Genomic DNA, 13461 nt, shown 5'->3' with positions numbered 1-13461 from the left:
CCATTAGCTAGACTGAAAACTTAGCATTTATTATAAAAGAGAAAAGTACTTGATTTAATCAGATACTGAGCACATGGCTTGAGCTCTAAGAAGTAGCTAGCTTCAGACTTGATAAGAAAATATCAATACATTGGAGTAATTGTAGCCTTCAGCAAAGGGTTATAAGATTGAAACAACTTACAGTACCATCTGAAAAGTTATATAGAACTTCAGCACAAGTATATAGATTTTTCTTGGAAATGAACTTTATTAAGTTTATTAAGTTTCTCGGAAATGAACTTTATTACAAATTATGAATTTTCCGATTTTAAGTGTGTATTTCAATGGGTTTTGACAGATATATACATCATCAGTGCAGTCAAAATATAAAATATTTCCACTATCCCCCAAAGTTCTTTCCAGTCCTTTGTGGTTAAATTCATGCACAGCCCCAAGCAAATCTGATCTCTTTTGTCATTATAAATTAATTTTTGCCTTTCCTAGAATTTTCCATAAGTAGAATAACATGGCGTGCTTTTTGAATCTAGCTTCTTTCACACAGGTTAATGTTTTTGAGATTCATCCATGTTGTTGCTTATTACATTAGTTTGTCCTTTTTGAAAAATACTACAAATTGTTCATCCACTCACATGTTAATAGGGTGTAGTGTTGTTTCTGATTTGGGCTATTAGAATAAAACTGCTATAAATATTCTTTTTCACTGAAGTGTAGTTGACACGCAATGTTACATTAGTTTCAGGTATACAACACAGTGATTCAACAACTCTATATGTTATATGATTCTAACCACAAGTATAGCTACTATCTGTTACCATAAATGTCTTTTGCAATACCATTGACTATATCCCCTATGCTGTACATTTTTATCCCCATGGCTTATTAATTCCGTAACTGGAAACCTATATCTCCCACTCCCCTTCACTCATTCTGCCTGTCCCTTCATTCCCCTCCTCTCTAGCAAACACCAATTTGTTCTCAATATTTATGCATCTGATTCTGCTTTTTTGTTTTGTTTCTTAGATTCCTCATAAGTGAAATTGTATTGTATTTGTCTTTTTCTAACTTATTTCACTTAGCATAATACCCTCTGTGTTCATCTGTGCTGTCATTAATGGCAAGATTTCATTTGTTCCTGTGGCCAATATTTCATTCTATGCGTATACCACATATTTTTTATCCAGAATTAGTTAACTTGGTGCCCAAAACTTCACCTTCTCACATTGGTAGGTAAGTTATATGGACTCAATTTTGTCCAGTTAAACCTGAGGTGAAAGCCTCTGAAAGTTTCTGGGAATGGTTTGTTTCTGGGATTAAAAGAAATACATGAGAAGAAATGGCTTTTCCCTTAGATATTGCTGCCTAAGAAAGGATACCTGGAGCTGTAGGAGACATCATCTAATAAAAGCTCATGTCAGACTGAGTAGACAAGCCAATAGGGTTGAAATGGAAAATAATAAAGATGGAAACAATATGCCTCTTTGATTTGGGCATCAAATTAACTAATTCTGGAAATCATCACCTACAATAAAAACTTCCAACACGAAGAACCTGGGAGATACATTATTCTGAATAAATTATCTTACTAACAAATTTATGACAATCTTTTGTGATAGGTGAAGGTCTACTGTTAAAAAGTTGGAGTTATTGGCAGGCCTGATGCCTATTAGATGAATAAAGCCTCTTTGTATTTAATGAGTATGAGGCTTAGGGAATGATAAATATGGGGAAGTAAAAGATAGTCTTAGGAGGATTTATAAATTGAGTCAGTTTTCCTCAGTCTCAGCTGTGGCTATCTGATCATTTTTTTAAACTGAATGACGGGGCGCCTGGGTGGCGCAGTCGGTTAAGCGTCCGACTTCAGCCAGGTCATGATCTCGCGGCCCGTGAGTTCGAGCCCCGCGTCAGGCTCTGGGCTGATGGCTCAGAGCCTGGAGCCTGTTTCCAATCCTGTGTCTCCCTCTCTCTCTGCCCCTCCCCCGTTCATGCTGTCTCTCTCTGTCCCAAAAATAAATAAACGTTGAAAAAAAAATTTAAAAAAAACTGAATGAGTTATACAACTCCTCCCCTTCTGTGACTTGTATTATTCCTCTTGTATTTCTGATACTAACCACAAGCCTCCTAAATAATAGGCCAATAAACTTTGGGCAATATCAAAATCATTAGAAATCTGTCAGAGATAATGCATGTGAACCAGTTTTGACTCAGGTGCAAAGTGAAGCTTGCTGAAGTTAAGTCGCAACTGAAAGAAAAATTATGGGAAATATATATTCAGGTTTTCCCAATGCCATAATATGGTGTTCTGTTAATAAGAGCCCCATGTATTAAATATGTCTGTTAAATCCCAAGCGAAGAGAATTGGAGGAAATATACATATTCTATATTGGAAAGAAACAGATATTAAATTAGTTTAGCTTATTTTCTTCATTTAAAGTTAATATGACTTACGTGTGAAGTATTTGCTTTATTTTTAGCTCTTCATTTTCATTTAACTTAACTATAAAAATTGTTTCCACTGCATGCTGCAAAATCAATGACCAATAAGTGGCTAATAGATGATAATCTATAATATTATACTATCAATAAATTACAGAGAAATTTTTATGTTCTTTATATTTGTTTTATCTTTTATTCATTCTGAGAAAAATGTAAAAACAAAAAAAGTGACTACTTCAGTCATTAGAATTTGGGAAGAAAATGTATAAGTTACATCAGTGCATTTTATGATAATGGACCTAAGTTCTTATGGCATATAAAACATATAATAAAAAATGAAAATTAATAAGTCTGGTTTTCTATTTGATATCTTCCTTAAAAATATTAAACATGGGAATGAGGAAGCTTTTGATAATCTTCTTTGAAATTCTCATTTAATCAGCACTCTTACAGCAATTCCTTAATCTGGGATCATGTGTGATTTTGCAAAGTTCAGTGGTAGTATTTAGAATAACACAGATTACTTTGGTGGCATTTAAACTGCTTTGTCTGAAATGCTAATGAACCTAGTTAGCTGTCTTCAATCAATCAAAGTTTAGTTTTAATTCAAAGAGAAAAGTTATATAGATTTTCAGAGTTTATGATCAAAGACAAATCTGCTAAATATACTTCAGGATCTAATTTGTGTGTGTTTGGCAGAAATAAATAGAATAAAGAGAGAGGGAAAAATTGGAAACATTTTTCTCAATTTATCAACAGTGTCCCGCATCAGTTATAAATTCACCCTAGTAACTTTTCACTAACTTAAATTTTAAGATGCTTTGTTTTTTACTTAAAATAAGTAAATGCACACACGCATATAATTTTTAAAAAGCATATATTTCAGTATAGAGGTAAATAATACTACACTGAATTTTTACACAATCCCCATTTCTCAGCTTTCTTTATCCTTTCCATAATAATACTCTTAATGCTCATAATTGGCAGAAATCAGAACAAGGCATATTAGAAACCTTAAAATAACTCTTTGGTCCCAAAATGTGGACATCATACTGGCTAAAATTATGATTTTATATAAAATAAAACACAAAATTGTTGGGAGAAGCCAAAGCTAATAAAATAGATCTTTACTCTTTTCTTTCAGTTCACTTGAAAGTTGAGTGCAGGCACTGCTTATAAGGTAATATTCACACTGTTATTTCTGTTACATTGTCAGCCACAGACACACTCCATTTTAGCATTTGCCCTTAAAATAAGTGATGCCCCCTATGATATGAAATTATACTACACTAAAAAGATGGGACAACTCAACAACTGGTAATAAATACAAAAAAGTTTAAAAGCTAGTTTTTATTAAAATAGCTGAAAGCATTAGACAACTTCTTTACTCACTCTTCACAAACTAATATCCTTCTGGAGGACAGGAAACACTGGAGGGGGGAAGACAAAAGGGCACTAAGTAGGGAATGTTAAATGGAAAAAGAGTTATGTATAAATATATTTGAACTGTATTTTGAAAAGCTGAAGGCAATTCCTTAATGTAGTATATTTTTTCCAGTCATAAAAAATTAAAAGAACATAAAATTCAACCTCTATTAGTGTAGAGTAGTAACCATTTGAAAGCATAAATGTAAAATGATAATATATCCTACATTTTCTAGAATCTAGAATCATTTTCAAGAGTAAAAATAATTGTAGATGTAAGACAGATAAGAGAAGAATAATAGAAGCAGCTGCCCATTTTGCAGTGAAATTTTGGCTTTGGCCATTTTGTGAAGATCTTATGAACACTTGTGCTTGGCTCTTTGCATGGACATACAGGTTTTTTTCCTTTTAGGTAAATACTTAGGAGTATAATAGTTGCATCATATAATAGATGTATGTTTAACATTTCAGGAAATTTGTTTCCAAACTTGTTGTAATAACTTATTCCCACAAAAGTGTATGAGAATTTGAATTCTTTTACCTTCTTAACAAAACTGGAAAACTGGTATGGTCTGTCTTTTTAATTTTAGCAATTCTAATAAGTATGTATCTCATGGTTGTAATTTTTAGTTCTCTAATGACTAAGTTGGGCATCTTCATATATACATATGTACACACACATATATATTTTTATATATTATATTATATATATACATATATATGTATATAAACTTTACCTTTGGTAAAGTGTTTAAATATATTGTCTATTTTAAAAATTGGGTTGATTTCCTGTTATTGAGTTTGACAATTCTTTTTTTTTCACTTCAATTTGATACCCTGTATTTTATTTTATGTGACTTTATATATATTTTTAATTTACTATTATTATTATTATTATTTTAATTTACATCCAAGTTAGTTAACATATAGTATAATAATGATTTCAGGAATAGAATTTAGTGATTCATCACTTACACATAATAAATACCCAGTGCTCATCCCAACACGTGTCCTCCTTAATGCCCATCACCCATTTAGCCTATCTCCCCACCCCAAGCCCCTCCAGCAACCCTCAGTTTGTTCTCTATATTTAAGAGTCTCTTGTGGGGGCGCCTGGGTGGCTCAGTCAGTTAAGCGTCTGACTGCAGCTCAGGTCATGATCTCACAGTTCGTGAGTTCGAGCCCCTCGTCGGGCTCTGTGCTGACAGCTCAGAGCCTGGAGCCTGCTTCACATTCTGTGTCTCCCTCTCTCTCTGCCCCTTCCCTGCTCATGCTCTGTCTCTCTCTGTCTCAAAAATAAATAAACATTAAAAAAATTTAAAAAAAAGAGTCTCATGTTTTGTCCCCTTATGTTCTCTTATGGTTTGTCCCCTTCCCTATTTTTATATTATTTTTGCTTCCCCCCCCTTTATGTTCATCTGTTTTGTATCTTAAATTCCAAATATGAGTGAAGTCATATGATATTTGTCTTTCTGTGACTGACTTACTTTGCTTAGCATAATATACTCTAGTTCCATCCATGTTGTTGCAAATGGGAAGATTTCCTTTTTTTTTTTTTTTGATTACCAAGTAATATTCCATTGTATATATATACCACATCTTCTTTATCCATTCATCAGTTGATGGAAATTTGGGCTCTTTTCATACTTTGGCTATTGTTGATAGTGCTACTATAAACATTGGGGTGCATGTGGCCCTTTGAAATAGCACACCTGTATCCTTTGGATAAATCCTAGTCATGCAGTTGCTAGGTCATAAGGTAATTCTATTTTTTTAATTTTTTAGGAACCTTCATATTGTTTTCCAGAGTGGCTGCACCAGTTTGCATTCCTACTAGCAGTGCAAAAGGATTCCTTTTTCTCCACATCCTCAACAACATCTGTGGTTGCCTGAGTTGTTAATGTTAGCCATTCTGACAGGTGTGAGGTGGTATCCTATTGTGCTTTTGATTTGTATTTCCCTGATAATGAGTGAGTTGAGGTTTTTTTCATGTGTTTGTTAGCCATCTGGACGTCTTCTTTGGAAAAATGTCTATTCATGTCTTCCCATTTCTTCACTAGATTGTCTGTTTTTTGGGTGTCAAATTTAGTAAGTTCTTTACAGATTTTGGATACTAACACTTTAATATGTCATTTGCAAATATCTTCTCATATTCTGTCATTTGCCTTTTAGTTTTGTTGATTGTTTCCTTTGCAGTGCAGAAAGGTCTTTATCTTGTTGAGGTCCCAATAGTTTATTCTTGCTTTTGTTTCCCTTGCTTCTGGAGACATGTCAAGTAACAAGTTGCTGTGGCTGAGGTCAAAGAGGTTGCTGTCAGTTTTCTCCTCTAGGATTTTGATGGCTTCCTATCTTACATTTAGGTCTCTCATCCATTTTGAGTTTATTTTATGTATGGTGTAAGAAAGTGGTCCAGATTCATTCTTCTGTATGTTTCTGTCCACTTCTCCCAGCACCATTTGCTAAAGAGACTTTCTTTTTTCCATTGGATACTCTTTCCTTCTTTGCCAAAGGTTAGTTGGCTATAAGTTTGTGGTTCCATTTCTGGGTTCTCTATTCTGTTCCATGGATCTATGTATCTGTTCTTGTGCCAGTACCATACTGTCTTAGTGATTACCCCTTTATGATACATCTTGAAGTCCGGAATTGCAATGCCTCCAGCTTTGGTTTTCTTCCTCAGGATTGCTTTGGCTATTCAGCATCTTTTATGGTTCCATACAAATTTAAGGATTGTTGGTTTTAGCTCTGCAAAGAATGCTGATGTCGTTTTGATAGGGATTGCATTGAATATGTAGATTTGTTTTGGTAGTATCAACATTTTAACAAAATTTGTTCTTCCAATCCATGAGCACAGACTCTTTTTCCATTTTTTTGTGTATTCTTCAATTTCTTTCATAAGCTTTCTATAGTTTTCAGTGTGTAGATTTTTCACCCCTTTGGTTAGGTTTATTTCTAGGTATTTAATGGTTTGGGGTGCAATTGTAAATTGGATTGGTTCCTTGATTTCTCTTTCTGTTGCCTCATTATTGGTGTATAGAAATGCAACCAATTTCTGTACATTGATTTTATATTGTGCGACTTTGCTGAATTCATTGATCAGTTCTAGCAGTTTTTTGGTGGAGTCTTTTGGGTTTTCCACATAGAGTGTTATGTCATCTGAGAAGAGTGAAAGTTTAACTTCCTCCTTGCTGATTTGGATGCCTTTATTTCTTTGTGTTGTCTGATTGTTGAGGCTAGGACTTCCAACACTATGTTGAGTAACAGTGGTGAGAGTAGACATCCTTATCGTGTTCCTGACCTTAGAGGGAAAGCTCTGAATTTTTCTCCATTGAAGATGATATTAGCAGTGAGTCTTTCATATATGGCCTTTGTGATCTTGAGGTATGATCCTTATTTCTACTTTCTTGAGGGTTTTTATAAGGAAAAGATTCTGTATTTTGTCAAATGCTTTTTCAGCATCTATTGAGAGGATCCTATGGTTATTCCTGCAGCTGTCATATCTTCCTGTTCTTTCATTTGGTATAAATTCCTTTGTTTTGTAATTTTGGAGGAAGAAAAAAATTAAAAATTAAGAATTAAAAACAACAAAATCAAAGTAAGCTCGATCCTAGGTGTGTTTTTGATATGCTTGCTTGAAACAAACTTGATAGAATAGAGAAAACAGGGAAAGAAAAGAACAAAAAGGGAAGGAAAAGAGAGGTACTAAAAATTTTAAAAATTAAAAAAGTATATAATAAAATAGAATAAAATGAAGAAAGTGAAATAGAATAAAAATTTTACAAATTAATTAAAAACATAGTAATTTTTTAAATTAAAAAAAGAAAAGTAAAATAATTTTTTTTCTTTCTATATCCAAGAAAAAGAAAAGAAAGAAGGAAAACAAAAAGAAAAAAAAAAACAATTCAAAGACAGAAGCCAAAAACAAAAACAAAAACTTAAACAAACAAAAACAAAAACAAAAACAAAAACCGAATAGATGAACCAGCTAACAGAATGCAAACAAAGTGAATTTGTATCCAGGTTCCCCTGGAACTCAAACTATGAAGCACTCTATAGTCCATACCCTAAGCAGGCAGAGAGACTTGTGCTGGTCTTCTAGGGGATGTGCTTGGAGGGTGCAGTTGGGCAGGACTTTGTGTGATGGCTCCGTTCTCCACTAGGTGGCACTGCTTAGCTTACTGAGGTGGATAGGTGGCACACTGCTCATGAGTATGTATGATTGTGTGTGGGAGAGGCAGAAATGGCTTCACCCAGCTTTCTAGGCTCTCTGGCAGAGGAACTTTGCCCTCTTACTAACCCACAATCAAGCACCCATCCCTTGTTTCAGGCTTCATTCCACTCCCTGCCTCTACCCTGTCTGTGTCCAAGCCATCAGCCTGCCAGGTGGCACCTCCCTCCAGAGTTTTATCTCAGATGGGGCTGTGTTTCAAAACCCCTGACTTAAGAGAAGCCTGTGGCTTGGACCCCTGCTGACTCTCTAGGCGAAGGTCTCACTGAGCAGTGGCCAGGTACTGGCTTGCCCCAGAAATCGTTCATGCGATCATGCAGCAGCCAAGGTTCAGAGATCATGGCAAATCACAACACACAGTTGTTGCCAGGTTTCACCACACTCTGGCCTCTTTGTCCCAATACCAGCAAATTTGGCACTTCTCCAGGGTCTGCTAGGACTTTTGCCTGTGGGGAGGTTGTATGGGCTCTACCAAATGCTCTCCAAGCAGGGAAACCACTTCTCCCCATGTGGCACATGGACCCCTCAGCCTCTGCTGCCTGCGTGGGAATTTACCCTTTTCCCTCACCATTGCAGCGCCAGGTACTGAGCTCTGGAGTTTCTGACTCTGAACTCCACTGTTTATAGAATCCTAATGGTATTAAGATTGTTACCCCCGTCAGTGGTTTTCGGAAACAGATTTCTTATTCACTCCCTTGTGAGTGTTTTTACTCTTTCTCTTTCTCTCCAGCTACTTTCCAGGGAGTGCTTTTTCTGATTTTAAAATATTTTCTTTTAGTATGTGGCTCGTCATTTCATTCTTTTATTAGTCTTCTGAAGAACAGAAATTTTTAATTTTGAGAAATTCAGATTTACCAATTTGTTCTTTTGTGGTGTTTTCAGTGTAATATTTAAAAAAATTTTGCCTACTCAATTTTGCAAAGAATTTCTCCTATGTTTTCCTCTAAAAGTTTTATAGTTTTATAGGTTTTACAGTTAGGTCTATGCTCCATTTTGAGTTATTTTTACTATTTGGTGATTTATTTATTCATTCTTGGATTTGGGTATTTGTTTCAGGAAAGTTTGTTGAAAAGACAGCCCTTCACTGAATTACCTCTGAATCTTTGTAGAAATAAGTTGTGTATAAATATGAAGGTCTTTTTCTAGGCTCTATTATATATTTCATTGTTTTGTCATTTTTAATACAATACATTGTCTTGATCACTATTAGTGCTTTAACTTTTTTGTTTTTTATCAAAATTTTTTTTGACTATTCTAAATCCTTTTCATTTCATATGGATTTTAGAAACAGGTTATCAAATTTTACCAATAAGTTTACTTGCATTTTCACTGGAATGCACTGAATCAATAGATAAATTTGGAAAGAATTTATATCTTAATATTAATAAGTCTTCTAATCCATCATTGAGGTGTATATTTTTATTTAGGTCATCTTTAATTTTTTTTTCAGCAGTGTTTTGTCATTTCTTTGTTTAGCTTTCTAGAATGAGCTTTGAATGTGTTATAAGACATTTGTTCATTCATCTGTGTGATTTAATTTCATAGGCATGGTTGTACTTACCTTCCATTTACTATCCATTGAATATGTAGTAATATCACTGCTCCTATTCCTGAAATAATTTGTGTTTCATCTTTTATTTTTTGGTTCAGATATGAACCAAGGTTCATTAAGTTTTCGTTCTTCCCACAAAAAAGCACACTGTGATTTCCATATTATTTCTATTATTTTTCATTTTTTAGAATTTTTTCTCTTTGATCATTATTATTATTTTTGCTGTTTAGTATAGTTGACTATCTCTTCTTTTTTTTTTAAGTTTCTTAAGGTAGAAACTGAGCTAATTGAATTAAGATATGTTTTTTACGAAGAAATGATAAATATTACCCTAATATTATTGTCAGCATCCTACAAAATCTAGTATGCTGTGCTATCTTTTTATTATTTATTTTTTAAAATTTGAATTCCAGTGTAGTTAGCATATAGCGTTATATTTTAGGTGTACAATATTGTGATTCAAAAATTCTGTACATCACTCGGTGCTCATCAAGATAAGTGTACTCATAATCCCCTCCACCTATTTCATCCATCCATCCACCCACCTCCCCTCTGGCAACCATCTGTTTGTTCTCTACAGTTAAGAGTCTGATTTTTGGTTTGTCTTTCTTTTTTTTATTTTCCTGGTTAATCTGCTTTGTTTCTTAAATTCCACATATAAGTGAAATCATATGGTATTTGTCTTTCTCTGGCTTATTTCACTTAGCATCACACTCTCCAGATTCATCCATGTTATTGCAAGTGGAAAGATTGCATTCTTTTTTTATGGCTGAAAAAATATAACACTTCTACTTTAGCCATTCATTATTGATGGACACTTAGGTTGCTTCCATAATTAGACTTTGCAAATAATTATACAATAAAAAAAAGTGCTGCATGTATCCTTTCAAATTAGCATTTTTGTATTTTTTCGATAAGTACCCTATGTGACTACTAGATAATAGGATAGTTCTATTTTAATTTTTTGGAGAAACCTCCATTCTGTTTTCCACAGTGGCTGCATCAGTTTGCACTCCCACAAACAGTGCAGTTTTTTTTTTCTTTACATCCTTCCAACACTAGTTATTTCTTGTGTTTTTGAGTTTAGCCATTCTGAAGTGAGGTGATAGCTCATTGTGGTTTTGATTTGCATTTCCCTGATGATCTATGAAGTTGAGCATCTTTTCATGTGTTTGTTGATTATCTGTAGTCTTTAGAGAAATGTGTGTTCATGTCTTCTGCTAGTTTGTAAATTGGATTATTTGTGGAGTGTTTTTTTTTTGGTGTTGAGTTTTATGAATTCTTTATGTATTTTGGATACTAACCCTTTATTGGACATAATATTTGCAAATATCTTCTCCCATTCAGTAGGTTGTATTTTAGTTTTGTTGGTTGTTTTCTTTGCTGTGCAGAAACTTTTTGTTTGGATGTAGCATCTGTAGTTTATTTTTGCTGTGTTTTCCTTGATTCAGAAGACATATCTAGAAAGATAGTGTGATGGCCAATGTCAGAGAAATTACTGCTTTTGCTTTCTTCTAATATTTTTATGGTTTCAAGTCTCACATTTAAGTCTACAATCTATTTTGAGTTTATTTTTGTGTATGGTGTAAGAAAGTGGTTCTGGTTCATTCTTTACATGTAGTTGTCCAATTTTCCCAACACTATTTGTTGAAGAGACTTTTTCTCATTGGCTTCTTTCCTCCTTTGTTGAAGATTAATTAACCATATAATTGTGGATTTATTTCTGGGTTTTCTAGTGTGTTCCATTGATCATTGTACCTATTTTTGTGTTACTACAATACTGTTTTGATTACTACAATTTATAATATAACTTGAAGTCTGTAATTGTTGTATCTCCAGTTTTTTTCTTTTTAAAGATTTCTTTGGTTATTCAGGGTCCTGTGTGGTTCCATATAAATGTTAGAATTTTTTGTTCTGACTCTGTGAAAAATGCTGGTGGTATTTTGATAGGGATTGCATTGAATGTGTAGATTGCTTTGGGTAGTAGAGATATTTTAACAATATTTCTTCCAATATATGAACGTGAAATATCTTTCCATTTCTTTGTGTAGTATTCAATTTCATTAGTGTTTTATAGCTTTCATAGTATTGGTTTTCTGCCTCTTTTGTTAGGTTTATTAGGTATTTTAAGGTTTTTGGTGCAATTGTAAATGGGATTGATTTCTTGATTTCTCTTTCTGCAGCTTCATTATCAGTGTATACAATTGAAACTGATTTCTGTACCTTGATTTTATATCCTGTGGCTTTGCTAAATTCATGTATTAGCTCTGGCCATTTTTTGGTGGAGTCTTTTGGGTTTTCTACATAGAGTATCATGTCATCTGCAAATAGTGAAAGTTTGACTTCTTCTTTGCCAAGTTGAGTTCCTCTTATTTCTTTTGGTTTTCTGATAGCTGAGGCTAAGACTTCTAGTACTGTGTTAAATAGTAATGGTGAGGGTAGAAATCCCTGTATTGTTCCTGACCATAGAAGAAAAGATCTGTTTTCCCCCATTATGGATGATATTAGCTATGGTTTTTTCATATATGGCCATTATGATGGTGAGGTATGCTCCCTCTATCCCTACTTTGTTGAGAGTTTTTATCAAGAATGAATGGTGTACTTTGTCAAATGTTTTCCTGCATCTATTAAGATGATCATATAATCTTATCTTTTGTTTTCTTAATTTAGTGTATCATGTTGATTTATTTGCAAATATTGAACCACCCTTACAACCCAGGAATAAATCCAACTTGATTGTGGTGAACATTTTTTTAATGTACTGTGGGATCAACTTGAATGTATTTTGTTGAGGATTTTCACATCTACGTTTATCTGGGATATTGGCCCATAGTTCTCTTTTTGGTTGGAGTCTTTGGTTTTAGTATCAGGGTAATTCTAGCCTCATAGAGTGAGTTTGGAACTTTTCCTTCCATTTCTACTTTATGGAATAACTGGAGAAGAATAGGTTTTAACTCCTCTTTAAATGTTTGGCAGAATTCCCTAGAAGCCATCTGGCCCTGGACTTTGGTATTTTGGGACATTTTTTAATTTTTATTTTTGATTCAATTTCTTTGCTTGTTATGTGTCTGTTCAAGTTTTCTATTTCTTCCTGTTTCAGTTTAGGTAATTTATATTTTTTCCAGTTTCTATGAATTTATCCATTTATTCCATATTGCTCAATTTGTTGGCATATTATTTTTCATAATATTCTCTTATAATTGTTTGTATTTTTGTGGTGTTGGTTATGATCTCTCCTCTTTCATTCATGATTTTGTCTATTTGGTTCCTTTCTCTTCTTTTTTTATAAGTCTGGCTATAGGTTTATCATAATTATTAATTAACTAATGTTAATTTTTCAGAGTCAACTCATGGTTTCATTGATCTATTTTTTAATGTTTTTTTATTCTACACCATATTCTCATCTTTTTTTAATAAATGTTTATCTATTTTGAGAGAGAGAGAGAGAGAGAATGTGCAAGAGCGAGTGAAGGAAAGAGGCAGAGGGAGAGAGAATTCCAAGCAAGCTCCATGCTCAACGCAGAGCCCAATGTGGGGCTCAATCTCACGATCACAAGATTATGACCTGAGCCGAAATCAAGAGTCAGATGCTTAACTGACTGAGCTACCCAGGCACCCTTGCTCTCTCACCTTTATTATTCTCCTTCTTCCGCTGGGTTTAGGTTTCATTTTTTATTCTTTTTCTATCCCAAATATGCAACGTGTTTGAGATTTTTTTTGTTTCTTGATATAGGCCTGTAGTGTTATATACTTCCCTCTTATGACCACATTTGAAGCTTTCTAAAGGTTTTGGGCCATTGTATTTTTTGTTTTCATTTGTTTCCAT

This window comes from Prionailurus bengalensis, chromosome B2 (assembly GCF_016509475.1).
Source record: "Prionailurus bengalensis isolate Pbe53 chromosome B2, Fcat_Pben_1.1_paternal_pri, whole genome shotgun sequence".
NCBI lineage: Eukaryota > Metazoa > Chordata > Mammalia > Carnivora > Felidae > Prionailurus > Prionailurus bengalensis.
Note: the sequence above shows the minus strand (reverse complement) of the source record.